Source organism: Petromyzon marinus, unplaced genomic scaffold (assembly GCF_048934315.1).
Source record: "Petromyzon marinus isolate PM22_M1 ecotype Great Lakes invasive population unplaced genomic scaffold, UKy_Petmar_22M1.pri1.0 PM_G_Scaffold_77, whole genome shotgun sequence".
Lineage (NCBI taxonomy): Eukaryota > Metazoa > Chordata > Hyperoartia > Petromyzontiformes > Petromyzontidae > Petromyzon > Petromyzon marinus.
The window spans coordinates 94,999-117,168 of NW_027423032.1; positions in this window are offsets into that span (position 1 = coordinate 94,999).

Below are 22,170 nucleotides of genomic sequence, written 5' to 3' on the forward strand. Positions count from 1 at the left end.
TACATACAGGCACTTACATACAGACACTTACATAGACACTTACATACAGACACTTATATACTGACACAAACAGACACTGAGACACTTACATACAGACACTTACATACAAACACTTACATAAAGACACTTACATACAGACACTAAGACACTTACATACAGACACTTACATACAGACACTAAGACACTTACATACAGACACTTACATACAGACACTTACATACAGACACTGAGACACTTACATAGACACTTACATATACATGCTTGCATACACTTACATACAGACACTGAGACACTTACATACATACACTTACATACAGACACTTACATACAGACACTTACATACAGACACTGAGACACTTACATACAGACACTTCCATACAGACACTGAGACACTTACATACAGAAACTTACATACAGACACTTACATACAGACACTGAGACACTTACATACAGACACTTACATAAAGACACTGAGACACTTACATACAGACACTGAGACACTTACATACAGACACTTACATAAAGACACTGAGACACTTACATACACACTTACATACAGATGCTTACATACAGACACTTACATACAGACACTGAGACACTTACATACAGACACTTACATACAGACACATACAGACGCTGAGACACTTACATACAGACACTTACATACAGACACTTACATACAGACACGAAGACACTTACATACAGACACTTACATACAGACACTTACATACAGACACTTACATACAGACACTTACAAACAGACACTTACATACAGAAACTTACACACAGACACTTACATACAGATACTTACATAAGACACTTACAGACACTTAAATACAGCCACCTACATACAGAGACTTACATACAGACACTTACATACAAACACTTACATACAGACACATACAGACACGTAGATACAGACACTTACATACAGACACTGAGACACATACAGACACTTACATACAGACACTTACATACAGACACTGAGATATTTACATACAGACACTTACATACAAACACTTAACATACAGACACTTACATACATACACTTACATACAGACACTTACATACAGACACTTACATACAGACACTGAGACACTTACATACAGACACTTCCATACAGACACTGAGACACTTACATACAGAAACTTACATACAGACACTTACATACAGACACTGAGACACTTACATACAGACACTTACATAAAGACACTGAGACACTTACATACAGACACTGAGACACTTACATACAGACACTTACATAAAGACACTGAGACACTTACATACACACTTACATACAGATGCTTACATACAGACACTTACATACAGACACTGAGACACTTACATACAGACACTTACATACAGACACATACAGACGCTGAGACACTTACATACAGACACTTACATACAGACACTTACATACAGACACGAAGACACTTACATACAGACACTTACATACAACAACAACAACAACCGCCATTCGCCACTAAGTGGCGGTGACGTCACCACGACGCTTGTGCCAGGCTATGTGCACCCTGAGGCCACGTGAAGTGTCGAACGCCCGCTGGCAGGAGGTCACGGGGCAGACCCAGGTGCCACGGGTCGACTGACTGAGATGACTGGCTGATGCACCACCTGTGCCCCCTACTGTGCCAACCTGCTGTGCTTTAGCCACCCGGCGCTCCGCTCGCTGTTGTGAGCGTCGCTCCTCCGCCCTCCGTTGTTGTTGGAGGGCGACCGCCTCCAACTGCCCAGTAGCATCCTTCACGAGCCTCCTCCACAGAGGCCGATCTTGACACCGCTGGTACCAGTCATCGGCAAGTCCACTCAGCTCCACGTCCTCCTGTACCACATCACTCCATCTCTTCTCTAGCCCGTGCCGCGCCCGCTTTGCCCCCTCAATCCGGCCAAACAAAAGCTGTTTCGGCATGCGGTGGCTGGGCATGCGGGCTACATGACCCAGCCATCGCAGCCTTGCCTGCCGGAGGAGCTCACCGATGGGACCCTGCCCAGATCTTTCAAGGATTTGTGAGCTCCTCACACAATCCAGTCTGGTTAAACCCAGGATGGATCGTAGGCAGGCCAGCCTAAATGTTTCTAACCGGCGAAGATGTTCCATTAGGGGGGTCCACGTTTCGCAAGCATAGAGAAGGGAGGGAATGACCGTGGCCGAGAAGACCTGAAGCTTAGTGCGGAGCGACAGACCAGGTAGCTTCCACACAGCGTTACGCAACCGATGAAAAGATATTGCCGCTCGACTGATTCGGAGTGAGACCTCTGCTGTTAAACTGGAGCCAGTCATAAGCACACTGCCCAGGTATGGGAAACTCTCCACTCTCTCCACAACTGCCCCATCACCGATTGGGAGTTGTGGGGGTGGAGTATCCGATGGTACAAAATACCCAGGCAGGTGCTTAGTTTTGGTGGGGCTGATGGTAAGGCCCCACCTCTTAGTGGCATGCTCCAGTCTCAGCAGCAGCGTCTCCAACTCCTCCTCTGACTGAGCAGCTATTACCAAGTCATCAGCATACATAACGTGGTTGAGCAATAGGGAGCCATCCCTTGACCGCACCCGGGCATCGATTAGCCTCCCATTATATCTGTACCATATGGAGATTCCCCCGGTACAGCTATTGAAGGCTTCACGAACTACGTGGTCAAAATAGATGTTAAATAATGTGGGAGCCAAAGGACATCCCTGTCGCACCCCAAGGTGTACAGGGAATGGCTCTGACTCCCGGCCACGTAGTTTTACCCGGGCCCGCTCACCATCATGAAGGTCCTTAATGATCGTGAGCAGAGGGTCAGGTACTCCAAAAGCACGAAGAACGACCCAGAGCCCAGGCCTACTGATGGTATCATAGGCCTTGACCAGGTCAATAAAGCAGAGATGTAGGTCTTGTTGGAATTCCCTACACCTCTGCTGTAGCAGACGGACAGAAAATATGGCATCCGTGCAGGACCGCCCTTTCCTGAAACCGCATTGGGGCTCCGCAAGCCTCTCCTCAGCGTGCCTGGCAAGGCGATGCTGAATAATCCTTGCCAGGACCTTTCCCGGCACACTGAGGAGTGAGATGCCCCTGTAGTTGTTACAGTCTGTGCGGTCCCCCTTCTTAAAAAGGGGGACCACCAGGGCATCCTTCCAATCCTGCGGAACCCGTCCAGTGGTCCATTTAAAACCATAAATATGAAGCAAGGATGTGCATTTGTCTCTTGCAACATTATGGAGAAAGGCAAAAAAACCAGACAAAACCGGACGCACTTATTAAAAAGGTGATCGTTCTCAGCTCCAAGCGTCACACTTACATACAGACACTTACATACAGACACTTACAAACAGACACTTACATACAGAAACTTACACACAGACACTTACATACAGATACTTACATAAGACACTTACAGACACTTAAATACAGCCACCTACATACAGAGACTTACATACAGACACTTACATACAAACACTTACATACAGACACATACAGACACGTAGATACAGACACTTACATACAGACACTGAGACACATACAGACACTTACATACAGACACTTACATACAGACACTGAGATATTTACATACAGACACTTACATACAAACACTTAACATACAGACACTTACATACAGACACTTATATACAGACACTTACATAGAGACACTTACATACAGACATTTACTGAGACACTTACTTACAGACACTGAGACACATAAATACAGACACTTACATACAGACACTTACATACAGACACTTACAAACACACACTGACATACAGACACTGAGACTTACATACAGACACTTACATACAGACACTTACATAAAGACATTTACATACAGATACTGAGACACTTACATACAGACACTTACATACAGACACTTACATACACACACTTACATACAGACACTTACATACAGGCACTTACATACAGACACTTACATAGACACTTACATACAGACACTTACATACTGACACAAACAGACACTGAGACATTTACATACAGACACTTACATACAAACACTTACATACAGACACTTACATACAGACACTTACATACAGACCCTTACATACAGACACTTAGACACTTACATACAGACACTTACATACAGACTCTTACATAAAGACACTTACATACAGACACTTAGACACTTACATACAGACACTTACCTACAGACTCTTACATAAAGACACTTACATACAGACAATTACATACAGACACTAAGACACTTACATACAGACACTTACATACAGACACTTACATACAGACACTCAGGCACTTACATAGACACTTACATACAGATGCTTACATACACTTACATACAGACACTGAGACACTTACATACATACACTTACATACAGACACTTACATACAGACACTTACATACAGACACTGAGACACTTACATACAGACACTTCCATACAGACACTGAGACACTTACATACAGACACTTACATACAGACACTTACATACAGACACTGAGACACTTACATACAGACACTTACATACAGACACTGAGACACTTACATACAGACACTGAGACACTTACATACAGACACTTACATAAAGACACTGAGACACTTACATAGACACTTACATACAGACGCTCACATACAGACACTTACATACAGACACTGAGACACTTACATACAGACACTTACATACAGACACTTACATACAGACACTCAGGCACTTACATAGACACTTACATACAGATGCTTACATACACTTACATACAGACACTGAGACACTTACATACATACACTTACATACAGACGCTCACATACAGACACTTACATACAGACACTGAGACACTTACATACAGACACTTACATACAGACACATACAGACGCTGAGACACTTACATACAGACACTTACATACAGACACTTACATACAGACACGAAGACACTTACATACAGACACTTGCATACAGACACTTACAAACAGACACTTACAAACAGACACTTACATACAGAAACTTACACACAGACACTTACATACAGATACTTACATACAGACACTTACAGACACTTACATACAGCCACCTACATACAGAGACTTACATACAGACACTTACATACAGACACTTACATACAGACACTTACATACACTTACATACAGACACTGAGACACTTACATACAGACACTTACATACAGACACTTACATACAGACACTGAGACACTTACATAGACACATACAGATGCTTACATACAGACACTTACATACAGACACTGAGACACTTACATACAGACACTTACATACAGACACTGTGACACTGACATACAGACACTTACATACAGACACTTACATTGAGACACTTACATACAGACACTTACATACAGACACTGAGACACTTACATAGAGACACTACTTACAGACACTTACATACAGAAGCTTGCATACAGACACTTACATACAGACACTGAGACACTTACATACAGACACTTACATACAGACACCGAGACACTTACATACAGACACTTACATACAGGCACTTACATACAGACAATTACTTAGACACTTACTTACAGACACTGAGACACTTAAATACAGACACTTACATACAGACACTTACAAACACACACTGACATACAGACACTGAGACATACATACAGACACTTACATACAGACTCTTACATAAAGACACTTACATACAGACAATTACATACAGACACTTACATACAGACACTAAGACACTTACATACAGACACTTACATACAGACACTTACATACAGACACTTACATACAGACCCTTACATACAGACACTTAGACACTTACATACAGACACTGACATACAGACTCTTACATAAAGACACTTACATACAGACACTTAGACACTTACATACAGACAGTTACATAAGACTGTTACATAAAGACACTTACATACAGACAATTACATACAGACACTTACATACAGACACTAAGACACTTACATACAGACACTTACATACAGACACTTACATAGAGACACTGAGACACTTACATAGACACTTACATACAGACGCTTACATACACTTACATACAGACACTGAGACACTTACATACAGACACTTACATACAGACACTTACAAACAGACACTTACATACAGACACTGAGACACTTACATACAGACACTTCCATACAGACACTGAGACACTTACATACAGACACTTACATACAGAAACTTACATACAGACACTTACATACAGACACTGAGACACTTACATACAGACACTTACATACAGACACTTACAAACAGACACTTACATACAGACACTGAGACACTTACATACAGACACTTCCATACAGACACTGAGACACTTACATAGACACTTACATACAGACGCTTACATACAGACACTTACATACAGACACTGAGACACTTACATACAGACACTTACATACAGACACATATAGATGCTGAGACACTTACATACAGACACTTACATACATACACTTACATACAGACACGAAGACACTTACATACAGACACTTACATACAGACACTTACATACAGACAATTACATACAGACACTTACATACAGACACTAAGACACTTACATACAGACACTTACATGCAGACACTTACATACAGACACTGAGACACTTACATAGACACTTATATACAGACGCTTACATACACTTACATACAGACACTGAGACATTTACATACAGACACTTACATACAGACACTTACATACAGACACTTACATACAGACACTGAGGCACTAACATAAGACACTTACATACAGACACTGAGACACTTACATACAGACACTTACATACAGACACTTACATACAGACACTTACATACAGACACTGAGACACTTACATACAGACACTTACATACAGACACTTACATACAGACACTGAGACACTTACATACAGACACTTACATAAAGACACTGAGACACTTACATAGACACTTACATACAGATGCTTACATACAGACACTTACATACAGACACTGAGACACTTACATACAGACACTTACATACAGACACTTACATACAGACACTGAGACACTTACATGCAGATGCTTACATAAAGACACTTATATACAGACACTGAGACACTTACATACAGACACTTACATACAGACACTTACATACAGACACTTACATAAAGACATTTACATACAGATACTGAGACACTTACATACAGACACTTACATACAGACACTGAGACACTTACATACAGACACTTACATACAGACACTTACATACAGACACTGAGAAATTCACATACAGACACTTACATACAAACACTTAACATACAGACACTTACATACAGACACTTACATACAGACACTTACTTAGACATTTACTTACAGATACTGAGACACTTAAATACAAACACTTACATACAGACACTTACATACAGACACTTACAAACACACACTGACATACAGACACTGAGACTTACATACAGACACTTACATACAGACACTTACATACAGACACTTACATAAAGACATTTACATGCAGATACTGAGACACTTACATACAGACACTTACATACAGACATTTACATACACACACTTACATACACACACTTACATACAGGCACTTACATACAGACACTTACATAGACACTTACATACAGACACTTACATACTGACACAAACAGACACTGAGACACTTACATACAGACACTTACATACAAACACTTACATACAGACACTTACATACAGGCACTTACATAGAGACACTTACATACAGACCCTTACATACAGACACTTAGACACTTACATACAGACACTTACATACAGACTCTTACATAAAGACACTTACATACAGACACTAAGACACTTACATACAGACACTTACATACAGACACTAAGACACTTACATACAGACACTTACATACAGACACTTACATACAGACACTGAGACACTTACATAGACACTTACATACACATGCTTGCATACACTTACATACAGACACTGAGACACTTACATACATACACTTACATACAGACACTTACATACAGACACTTACATACAGACACTGAGACACTTACATACAGACACTTCCATACAGATACTGAGACACTTACATACAGAAACTTACATACAGACACTTACATACAGACACTGAGACACTTACATACAGACACTTACATATAGACACTGAGACACTTACATACAGACACTGAGACACTTACATACAGACACTTACATAAAGACACTGAGACACTTACATACACACTTACATACAGATGCTTACATACAGACACTTACATACAGACACTGAGACACTTACATACAGACACTTACATACAGACACATACAGACGCTGAGACACTTACATACAGACACTTACATACAGACACTTACATACAGACACGAAGACACTTACATACAGACACTTACATACAGACACTTACATACAGACACTTACAAACAGACACTTACATACAGAAACTTACACACAGACACTTACATACAGATACTTACATAAGACACTTACAGACACTTAAATACAGCCACCTACATACAGAGACTTACATCAGACACTTACATACAAACACTTACATACAGACACATACAGACACGTAGATACAGACACTTACATACAGACACTGAGACACATACAAAAGACAAAGATCCCCCGTATAGCCTTAACAGACTGTAGGGGCAAGTGCTGTTAGCGAGCACCTATGAAGGCCGGAACGGTACACGAGGGGGTGGGTGGCCAGCACCACGCCCGACCGCCTTTGTCTCCCTAGTGACAATGTTTACACACCGCACCAGGTACTCATTTGAGGCTGAGTCGACCTAGGGGAGGCCCGGGACCGGTTCAGATAATCGTCACTGGTGTTGGCCGTGAGCGAGAATCGAACCCGGGTCGCCAGGTTCATAGCGCAGCGCGCTAACCGCTACACTATCACTTACATACAAACACTTAACATACAGACACTTACATACAGACACTTATATACAGACACTTACATAGAGACACTTACATACAGACATTTACTGAGACACTTACTTACAGACACTGAGACACATAAATACAGACACTTACATACAGACACTTACATACAGACACTTACAAACACACACTGACATACAGACACTGAGACTTACATACAGACACTTACATACAGACACTTACATAAAGACATTTACATACAGATACTGAGACACTTACATACAGACACTTACATACAGACACTTACATACACACACTTACATACAGACACTTACATACAGGCACTTACATACAGACACTTACATAGACACTTACATACAGACACTTACATACTGACACAAACAGACACTGAGACACTTACATACAGACACTTACATACAAACACTTACATACAGACACTTACATACAGACACTTACATACAGACCCTTACATACAGACACTTAGACACTTACATACAGACACTTACATACAGACTCTTACATAAAGACACTTACATACAGACACTTAGACACTTACATACAGACACTTACCTACAGACTCTTACATAAAGACACTTACATACAGACAATTACATACAGACACTAAGACACTTACATACAGACACTTACATACAGACACTTACATACAGACACTCAGGCACTTACATAGACACTTACATACAGATGCTTACATACACTTACATACAGACACTGAGACACTTACATACATACACTTACATACAGACACTTACATACAGACACTTACATACAGACACTGAGACACTTACATACAGACACTTCCATACAGACACTGAGACACTTACATACAGACACTTACATACAGACACTTACATACAGACACTGAGACACTTACATACAGACACTTACATACAGACACTGAGACACTTACATACAGACACTGAGACACTTACATACAGACACTTACATAAAGACACTGAGACACTTACATAGACACTTACATACAGACGCTCACATACAGACACTTACATACAGACACTGAGACACTTACATACAGACACTTACATACAGACACATACAGACGCTGAGACACTTACATACAGACACTTACATACAGACACTTACATACAGACACGAAGACACTTACATACAGACACTTGCATACAGACACTTACAAACAGACACTTACAAACAGACACTTACATACAGAAACTTACACACAGACACTTACATACAGATACTTACATACAGACACTTACAGACACTTACATACAGCCACCTACATACAGAGACTTACATACAGACACTTACATACAGACACTTACATACAGACACTTACATACACTTACATACAGACACTGAGACACTTACATACAGACACTTACATACAGACACTTACATACAGACACTGAGACACTTACATAGACACATACAGATGCTTACATACAGACACTTACATACAGACACTGAGACACTTACATACAGACACTTACATACAGACACTGTGACACTGACATACAGACACTTACATACAGACACTTACATTGAGACACTTACATACAACAACAACAACAACCGCCATTCGCCACTAAGTGGCGGTGACGTCACCACGACGCTTGTGCCAGGCTATGTGCACCCTGAGGCCACGTGAAGTGTCGAACGCCCGCTGGCAGGAGGTCACGGGGCAGACCCAGGTGCCACGGGTCGACTGACTGAGATGACTGGCTGATGCACCACCTGTGCCCCCTACTGTGCCAACCTGCTGTGCTTTAGCCACCCGGAGCTCCGCTCGCTGTTGTGAGCGTCGCTCCTCCGCCCTCCGTTGTTGTTGGAGGGCGACTGCCTCCAACTGCCCAGTAGCATCCTTCACGAGCCTCCTCCACAGAGGCCGATCTTGACACCGCTGGTACCAGTCATCGGCAAGTCCACTCAGCTCCACGTCCTCCTGTACCACATCACTCCATCTCTTCTCTAGCCCGTGCCGCGCCCGCTTAGCCCCCTCAATCCGGCCAAACAAAAGCTGTTTCGGCATGCGGTGGCTGGGCATGCGGGCTACATGACCCAGCCATCGCAGCCTTGCCTGCCGGAGGAGCTCACCGATGGGACCCTGCCCAGATCTTTCAAGGATTTGTGAGCTCCTCACACAATCCAGTCTGGTTAAACCCAGGATGGATCGTAGGCAGGCCAGCCTAAATGTTTCTAACCGGCGAAGATGTTCCATTAGGGGGGTCCACGTTTCGCAAGCGTAGAGAAGGGAGGGAATGACCGTGGCCGAGAAGACCTGAAGCTTAGTGCGGAGCGACAGACCAGGTAGCTTCCACACAGCGTTACGCAACCGATGAAAAGATATTGCCGCTCGACTGATTCGGAGTGAGACCTCTGCTGTTAAACTGGAGCCAGTTTACATACAGACACTTACATACAGACACTGAGACACTTACATAGAGACACTACTTACAGACACTTACATACAGAAGCTTGCATACAGACACTTACATACAGACACTGAGACACTTACATACAACAACAACAACAACCGCCATTCGCCACTAAGTGGCGGTGACGTCACCACGACGCTTGTGCCAGGCTATGTGCACCCTGAGGCCACGTGAAGTGTCGAACGCCCGCTGGCAGGAGGTCACGGGGCAGACCCAGGTGCCACGGGTCGACTGACTGAGATGACTGGCTGATGCACCACCTGTGCCCCCTACTGTGCCAACCTGCTGTGCTTTAGCCACCCGGCGCTCCGCTCGCTGTTGTGAGCGTCGCTCCTCCGCCCTCCGTTGTTGTTGGAGGGCGACTGCCTCCAACTGCCCAGTAGCATCCTTCACGAGCCTCCTCCACAGAGGCCGATCTTGACACCGCTGGTACCAGTCATCGGCAAGTCCACTCAGCTCCACGTCCTCCTGTACCACATCACTCCATCTCTTCTCTAGCCCGTGCCGCGCCCGCTTAGCCCCCTCAATCCGGCCAAACAAAAGCTGTTTCGGCATGCGGTGGCTGGGCATGCGGGCTACATGACCCAGCCATCGCAGCCTTGCCTGCCGGAGGAGCTCACCGATGGGACCCTGCCCAGATCTTTCAAGGATTTGTGAGCTCCTCACACAATCCAGTCTGGTTAAACCCAGGATGGATCGTAGGCAGGCCAGCCTAAATGTTTCTAACCGGCGAAGATGTTCCATTAGGGGGGTCCACGTTTCGCAAGCGTAGAGAAGGGAGGGAATGACCGTGGCCGAGAAGACCTGAAGCTTAGTGCGGAGCGACAGACCAGGTAGCTTCCACACAGCGTTACGCAACCGATGAAAAGATATTGCCGCTCGACTGATTCGGAGTGAGACCTCTGCTGTTAAACTGGTGCCAGTCATAAGCACACTGCCCAGGTATGGGAAACTCTCCACTCTCTCCACAACTGCCCCATCACCGATTGGGAGTTGTGGGGGTGGAGTGTCCGATGGTACAAAATACCCAGGCAGGTGCTTGGTTTTGGTGGGGCTGATGGTAAGGCCCCACCTCTTAGTGGCACGCTCCAGTCTCAGCAGCAGCGTCTCCAACTCCTCCTCTGACTGAGCAGCTATTACCAAGTCATCAGCATACATAACGTGGTTGAGCAATAGGGAGCCATCCCTTGACCGCACCCGGGCATCGATTAGCCTCCCATTATATCTGTACCATATGGAGATTCCCCCGGTACAGCTATTGAAGGCTTCACGAACTACGTGGTCAAAATAGATGTTAAATAATGTGGGAGCCAGAGGACATCCCTGTCGCACCCCAAGGTGTACAGGGAATGGCTCTGACTCCCGGCCACGTAGTTTTACCCGGGCCCGCTCACCATCATGAAGGTCCTTAATGATCGTGAGCAGAGGGTCAGGTACTCCAAAAGCACGAAGAACGACCCAGAGCCCAGGCCTACTGATGGTATCATAGGCCTTGACCAGGTCAATAAAGCAGAGATGTAGGTCTTGTTGGAATTCCCTACACCTCTGCTGTAGCAGACGGACAGAAAATATGGCATCTGTGCAGGACCGCCCTTTCCTGAAACCGCATTGGGGCTCCGCAAGCCTCTCCTCAGCGTGCCTGGCAAGGCGATGCTGAATAATCCTTGCCAGGACCTTTCCCGGCACACTGAGGAGTGAGATGCCCCTGTAGTTGTTACAGTCTGTGCGGTCCCCCTTCTTAAAAAGGGGGACCACCAGGGCATCCTTCCAATCCTGCGGAACCCGTCCAGTGGTCCAGACTGTTGTTATGATGTCATATAGGGCAGTCTGTGCACAAACGCCACCCTCCCTCAGCATTTCGCTTGGAAGATCATCTCTGCCCGCTGCCTTTCCTGGTCTCAGACTCCGAATCGCCTTCAATACTTCCTCAGCAGATGGCACCTCAGCCAGCCACTCACAGGGGGTGACTTCATCCAATATTTGAGGCACCGCAGCCTCAGCAGGGTCATCCTCACTTTGTGCCACGATGTTTTCCTGGCTGAGGGATTTTCCCTCCCCCAGGACCTCACAGAAATGCTCAGCAAATCTGCGAACCTGTTCCTGGGGGTCGGAAATTGGATCGCCGTTTTTTCCCCTAATGATGGTAATAGGTGTGGCGCTGCAGGTTACTTTTTTGATGGAGTTAAATAGAGATTTGTGATCACGGGCCACTGAGGCAGACTCCATCTCCTCAGCAACCCGCGACCACCACCCATCCTTGCAGCGCCTCACGGCTCTCCGAACCTCCGAGCGAAGGCTGCGGTAAGCCTCCTCATTCTCTGACGTGGGACTCTGTAGCCGATGACAGTGGGCCTGTCGCTTTTTCTCAACCATCGTGAACAACTCCTCTGTCATCCAGGGTGTCTGGGGAGGTCTGGACCGCGTACCCAAAGCAGCCATTGCAGCTGCATGAGTCACAGTCCTAAACCTCGCCCATTTACCCTCGACATCAGGAGGAGTCGGGGACGATGCCAATCCCAGCCGCAAGCGATGATGAAATTCTCGCTTGCAACTTTCATCAGATAACTGAGACCAGGCCACTTTAGGTTGGAATGGGGTCCTGGGTGTACACCCACCACCGGAGTGGAAGAATGGCAGGCGCATCTTACAGATGACTAGTCGATGGTCAGAGGGCAGATCAGCTCCACGGTAGGTCCTGGTGTCAAGGACATGGGCTCGCATTCGCTGGTCCGTCACTATGTAGTCCAGCAGATGTTCTTGCTTGGACCCGGCATGCATCCATGATGTTGTGTGGATGCGCCGATGCCGGAACAGCGTGTTGGTAATTACAAGCCCATGGGCTGCACAAAAATCTAGCAGCCTCCTACCGTTGTTATTGAGCTGATCTGGCCCATGCCCTCCAATCACTCCAGGCCAGGTGCCAGTATCATGACCAACTCGGGCATTGAAGTCACCCAACATGATGACTCTATCCCGAGGGGCCACTTTAGCCAGCACCTGTGACAGGAGGTCATAGAAGGCATCTGACTCATCGGCTTTACCTGCATCCCTCCACGGATGTTCATCTTCGGTGGGGGCATAAGTAACCACGACCACCATTCCTCGCCTCCTGTTGATGGGAAGGCGAGCCCAAAGTAGCCTGGGGCTTACAGCTTCCCACACCTCACCGCCACGCTCCCACGCCCCCTTCATTCTTTTGTTCAAAAGAAGACCCACACCCTGTTGTTTGGCAGTCTGCTGCCCCGAGTAGAGGACTGTCCACCCCTCATGGTGGCAGGAGCCAGAGCCGGTCCACCGGACCTCCTGAATGCCGCATAGATCCAGGCGGTACCGGTCCAGCTCCCGACAGAGGAGTGGCAGCCTCTCCTCTGCAGTGAGCGTTCGAACATTCCACGTGGCCAACCGTAGTGGCTTTTCGTTGTTTCTGGAGTAGCCCCGAGGGTAGGTATTCAATCTCCTGGCTCCGCCAATTGGGGTTTGGCCAGGAGACGTCATAGACGCCTGGCCCCCCGGGGCCTCCGGCACAAGCTTAGTTGTTACATATTTAAGTTTAATTCGTAGTTTCGTGGTAATTAATTGAAGGTGGAGGGGTTACCAGCCCCTCGCACCCGTCCAGAGCCCCCGTTTAGCCCCTGTGGTGGATACATATGCCATGAGGGGAGGAGCCAATCAAAATTGGATCTCCCCCCACAGCGCTGTCCACGACAGAGTTGCCCGTCCGGCACCGCGAGGAGGTAGGGGGTTGTTTTGCCGGACACTTACATACAGACACTTACATACAGACACCGAGACACTTACATACAGACACTTACATACAGGCACTTACATACAGACAATTACTTAGACACTTACTTACAGACACTGAGACACTTAAATACAGACACTTACATACAGACACTTACAAACACACACTGACATACAGACACTGAGACATACATACAGACACTTACATACAGACACTTACATGCAGACACTTACATAAAGACATTTACATACAGATAGTGAGACACTTACATACAGACACTTACATACAGACACTTACATACACACACTTACATACAGACACTTACATACAGACACTTACATACAGACACTTACATACAGGCACTTACATACAGACACTTACATAGACACTTACATACAGACACTTACATACTGACACAAACAGACACTGAGACACTTACATACAGACACTTACATACAAACACTTACATACAGACACTTACATACAGACACTTACATACAGACACTTACATACAGACCCTTACATACACACACTTAGACACTTACATACAGACACTTACATACAGACTCTTACATAAAGACACTTACATACAGACACTTAAACACTTACATACAGACACTTACATACAGACTCTTACATAAAGACACTTACATACAGACAATTACATACAGACACTTACATACAGACACTAAGACACTTTCATACAGACACTTACATACAGACACTTACATACAGACACTTACATACAGACCCTTACATAAAGACACTTAGACACTTACATACAGACACTGACATACAGACTCTTACATAAAGACACTTACATACAGACACTTAGACACTTACATACAGACACTTACATAAGACTCTTACATAAAGACACTTACATACAGACAATTACATACAGACACTTACATACAGACACTAAGACACTTACATACAGACACTTACATACAGACGCTTACATACACTTACATACAGACACTGAGACACTTACATACATACACTTACATACAGACACTTACATACAGACACTTACAAACAGACACTTACATACAGACACTGAGACACTTACATACAGACACTTCCATACAGGCACTGAGACACTTACATACAGACACTTACATACAGAAACTTACATACAGACACTTACATACAGACACTGAGACACTTAGATACAGACACTTACATACAGACACTGAGACACTTACATACAGACACTGAGACACTTACATACAGACACTTACATAAAGACACTGAGACACTTACATAGACACTTACATACAGATGCTTACATACAGACACTTACATACAGACACTGAGACACTTACATACAGACACTTACATACAGACACATATAGACGCTGAGACACTTACATACAGACACTTACATACAGACACGAAGACACTTACATACAGACACTTACATACAGACACTTACATACAGACAATTACATACAGACACTTACATACAGACACTAAGACACTTACATACAACAACAACAACCGCCATTCGCCACTAAGTGGCGGTGACGTCACCACGACGCTTGTGCCAGGCTATGTGCACCCTGAGGCCACGTGAAGTGTCGAACGCCCGCTGGCAGGAGGTCACTGGGCAGACCCAGGTGCCACGGGTCGACTGACTGAGATGACTGGCTGATGCACCACCTGTGCCCCCTACTGTGCCAACCTGCTGTGCTTTAGCCACCCGGCGCTCCGCTCGCTGTTGTGAGCGTCGCTCCTCCGCCCTCCGTTGTTGTTGGAGGGCGACTGCCTCCAACTGCCCAGTAGCATCCTTCACGAGCCTCCTCCACAGAGGCCGATCTTGACACCGCTGGTACCAGTCATCGGCAAGTCCACTCAGCTCCACGTCCTCCTGTACCACATCACTCCATCTCTTCTCTAGCCCGTGCCGCGCCCGCTTAGCCCCCTCAATCCGGCCAAACAAAAGCTGTTTCGGCATGCGGTGGCTGGGCATGCGGGCTACATGACCCAGCCATCGCAGCCTTGCCTGCCGGAGGAGCTCACCGATGGGACCCTGCCCAGATCTTTCAAGGATTTGTGAGCTCCTCACACAATCCAGTCTGGTTAAACCCAGGATGGATCGTAGGCAGGCCAGCCTAAATGTTTCTAACCGGCGAAGATGTTCTATTAGGGGGGTCCACGTTTCGCAAGCGTAGAGAAGGGAGGGAATGACCGTGGCCGAGAAGACCTGAAGCTTAGTGCGGAGCGACAGACCAGGTAGCTTCCACACAGCGTTACGCAACCGATGAAAAGATATTGCCGCTCGACTGATTCGGAGTGAGACCTCTGCTGTTAAACTGGAGCCAGTCATAAGCACACTGCCCAGGTATGGGAAACTCTCCACTCTCTCCACAACTGCCCCATCACCGATTGGGAGTTGTGGGGGTGGAGTGTCCGATGGTACAAAATACCCAGGCAGGTGCTTAGTTTTGGTGGGGCTGATGGTAAGGCCCCACCTCTTAGTGGCACGCTCCAGTCTCAGCAGCAGCGTCTCCAACTCCTCCTCTGACTGAGCAGCTATTACCAAGTCATCAGCATACATAACGTGGTTGAGCAATAGGGAGCCATCCCTTGACCGCACCCGGGCGTCGATTAGCTTCCCATTATATCTGTACCATATGGAGATTCCCCCGGTACAGCTATTGAAGGCTTCACGAACTACGTGGTCAAAATAGATGTTAAATAATGTGGGAGCCAGAGGACATCCCTGTCGCACCCCAAGGTGTACAGGGAATGGCTCTGACTCCCGGCCACGTAGTTTTACCCGGGCCCGCTCACCATCATGAAGGTCCTTAATGATCGTGAGCAGAGGGTCAGGTACTCCAAAAGCACGAAGAACGACCCAGAGCCCAGGCCTACTGATGGTATCATAGGCCTTGACCAGGTCAATAAAGCAGAGATGTAGGTCTTGTTGGAATTCCCTACACCTCTGCTGTAGCAGACGGACAGAAAATATGGCATCTGTGCAGGACCGCCCTTTCCTGAAACCGCATTGGGGCTCCGCAAGCCTCTCCTCAGCGTGCCTGGCAAGGCGATGCTGAATAATCCTTGCCAGGACCTTTCCCGGCACACTGAGGAGTGAGATGCCCCTGTAGTTGTTACAGTCTGTGCGGTCCCCCTTCTTAAAAAGGGGGACCACCAGGGCATCCTTCCAATCCTGCGGAACCCGTCCAGTGGTCCAGACTGTTATGATGTCATATAGGGCAGTCTGTGCACAAACGCCACCCTCCCTCAGCATTTCGCTTGGGAGATCATCTCTGCCCGCTGCCTTTCCTGGTCTCAGACTCCGGATCGCCTTCAATACTTCATCAGCAGCTGGCACCTCAGGCAGCCACTCACAGGGGGTGACTTCATCCAATATTTGAGGCACCGCAGCCTCAGCAGGGTCATCCTCACTTTGTGCCACGATGTTTTCCTGGCTGAGGGATTTTCCCTCCCCCAGGACCTCACAGAAATGCTCAGCAAATCTGCGAACCTGTTCCTGGGGGTCGGAAATTGGATCACCGTTTTTTCCCCTAATGATGGTAATAGGTGTGGCGCTGCAGGTTACTTTTTTGATGGAGTTAAATAGAGATTTGTGATCACGGGCCACTGAGGCAGACTCCATCTCCTCAGCAACCCGCGACCACCACCCATCCTTGCAGCGCCTCAAGGCTCTCCGACAGACACTTACATACAGACACTTACATACAGACACTGAGACACTTACATAGACACTTATATACAGACGCTTACATACACTTACATACAGACACTGAGACATTTACATACAGACACTTACATACAGACACTTAGATACAGACACTTACATACAGACACTGAGACACTAACATAAGACACTTACATACAGACACTGAGACACTTACATACAGACACTTACATACAGACACTTACATACAGACACTTACATACAGACACTGAGACACTTACATACAGACACTTACATACAGACACTTACATACAGACACTGAGACACTTACATACAGACACTTACATAAAGACACTGAGACACTTACATAGACACTTACATACAGATGCTTACATACAGGTACTTACATACAGACACTGAGACACTTACATACAGACACTTACATACAGACACTTACATACAGACACTGAGACACTTACATACAGATGCTTACATACAGACACTTATATACAGACACTGAGACACTTACATACAGACACTTACATACAGACACTTACATACAGACACTTACATAAAGACATTTACATACAGATACTGAGACACTTACATACAGACACTTACATACAGACACTTACATACACACACTTACATACAGACACTTACATACAGACACTTACATACAGACACTTACATACAGGCACTTACATACAGACACTTACATAGACACTTACATACAGACACTTACATACTGACACAAACAGACACTGAGACACTTACATACAGACACTTACAAACAAACACTTACATACAGACACTTACATACAGACACTTACATACAGACACTTACATACAGACCCTTACATACACACACTTAGACACTTACATACAGACACTTACATACAGACTCTTACATAAAGACACTTACATACAGACACTTAGACACTTACATACAGACACTTACATACAGACTCTTACATAAAGACACTTACACACAGACAATTACATACAGACACTTACATACAGACACTTACATACAGACACTGAGACACTTACATACAGACACTTACATACAGACACTTACATACAGACACTGAGAAATTCACATACAGACACTTACATACAAACACTTAACATACAGACACTTACATACAGACACTTACATACAGACACTTACTTAGACATTTACTTACAGACACTGAGACACTTAAATACAAACACTTACATACATACACTTACATACAGACACTTACAAACACACACTGACATACAGACACTGAGACTTACATACAGACACTTACATACAGACACTTACATACAGACACTTACATAAAGACATTTACATGCAGATACTGAGACACTTACATACAGACACTTACATACAGACACTTACATACACACACTTACATACACACACTTACATACAACAACAACCGCCATTCGCCACTAAGTGGCGGTGACGTCACCACGACGCTTGTGCCAGGCTATGTGCACCCTGAGGCCACGTGAAGTGTCGAACGCCCGCTGGCAGGAGGTCATGGGGCAGACCCAGGTGCCACGGGTCGACTGACTGAGATGACTGGCTGATGCACCACCTGTGCCCCCTACTGTGCCAACCTGCTGTGCTTTAGCCACCCGGCGCTCCGCTCGCTGTTGTGAGCGTCGCTCCTCCGCCCTCCGTTGTTGTTGGAGGGCGACTCTGCTGTTAAACTGGAGCCAGTCATAAGCACACTGCCCAGGTATGGGAAACTCTCCACTCTCTCCACAACTGCCCCATCACCGATTGGGAGTTGTGGGGGTGGAGTGTCCGATGGTACAAAATACCCAGGCAGGTGCTTAGTTTTGGTGGGGCTGATGGTAAGGCCCCACCTCTTAGTGGCACGCTCCAGTCTCAGCAGCAGCGTCTCCAACTCCTCCTCTGACTGAGCAGCTATTACCAAGTCATCAGCATACATAACGTGGTTGAGCAATAGGGAGCCATCCCTTGACCGCACCCGGGCATCGATTAGCCTCCCATTATATCTGTACCATATGGAGATTCCCCCGGTACAGCTATTGAAGGCTTCACGAACTACGTGGTCAAAATAGATGTTAAATAATGTGGGAGCCAGAGGACATCCCTGTCGCACCCCAAGGTGTACAGGGAATGGCTCTGACTCCCGGCCACGTAGTTTTACCCGGGCCCGCTCACCATCATGAAGGTCCTTAATGATCGTGAGCAGAGGGTCAGGTACTCCAAAAGCACGAAGAACGACCCAGAGCCCAGGCCTACTGATGGTATCATAGGCCTTGACCAGGTCAATAAAGCAGAGATGTAGGTCTTGTTGGAATTCCCTACACCTCTGCTGTAGCAGACAGACAGAAAATATGGCATCTGTGCAGGACCGCCCTTTCCTGAAACCGCATTGGGGCTCCGCAAGCCTCTCCTCAGCGTGCCTGGCAAGGCGATGCTGAATAATCCTTGCCAGGACCTTTCCCGGCACACTGAGGAGTGAGATGCCCCTGTAATTGTTACAGTCTGTGCGGTCCCCCTTCTTAAAAAGGGGGACCACCAGGGCATCCTTCCAATCCTGCGGAACCCGTCCAGTGGTCCAGACTGTTGTTATGATGTCATATAGGGCAGTCTGTGCACAAACGCCACCCTCCCTCAGCATTTCGCTTGGGAGATCATCTCTGCCCGCTGCCTTTCCTGGTCTCAGACTCCGGATCGCCTTCAATACTTCCTCAGCAGATGGCACCTCAGCCAGCCACTCACAGGGGGTGACTTCATCCAATATTTGAGGCACCGCAGCCTCAGCAGGGTCATCCTCACTTTGTGCCACGATGTTTTCCTGGCTGAGGGATTTTCCCTCCCCCAGGACCTCACAGAAATGCTCAGCAAATCTGCGAACCTGTTCCTGGGGGTCGGAAATTGGATCACCGTTTTTTCCCCTAATGATGGTAATAGGTGTGGCGCTGCAGGTTACTTTTTTGATGGAGTTAAATAGAGATTTGTGATCACGGGCCACTGAGGCAGACTCGATCTCCTCAGCAACCCGCGACCACCACCCATCCTTGCAGCGCCTCACGGCTCTCCGAACCTCCGAGCGAAGGCTGCGGTAAGCCTCCTCATTCTCTGACGTGGGATTCTGTAGCCGATGACAGTGGGCCTGTCGCTTTTTCTCAACCATCGTGAACAACTCCTCTGTCATCCAGGGTGTCTGGGGAGGTCTGGACCGCGTACCCAAAGCAGCCATTGCAGCTGCATGAATCACAGTCCTAAACCTCGCCCATTTACCCTCGACATCAGGAGGAGTCGGGGACGATGCCAATCCCAGCCGCAAGCGATGATGAAATTCTCGCTTGCAACTTTCATCAGATAACTGAGACCAGGCCACTTTAGGTTGGAATGGGGTCCTGGGTGTACACCCACCACCGGAGTGGAAGAATGGCAGGCGCATCTTACAGATG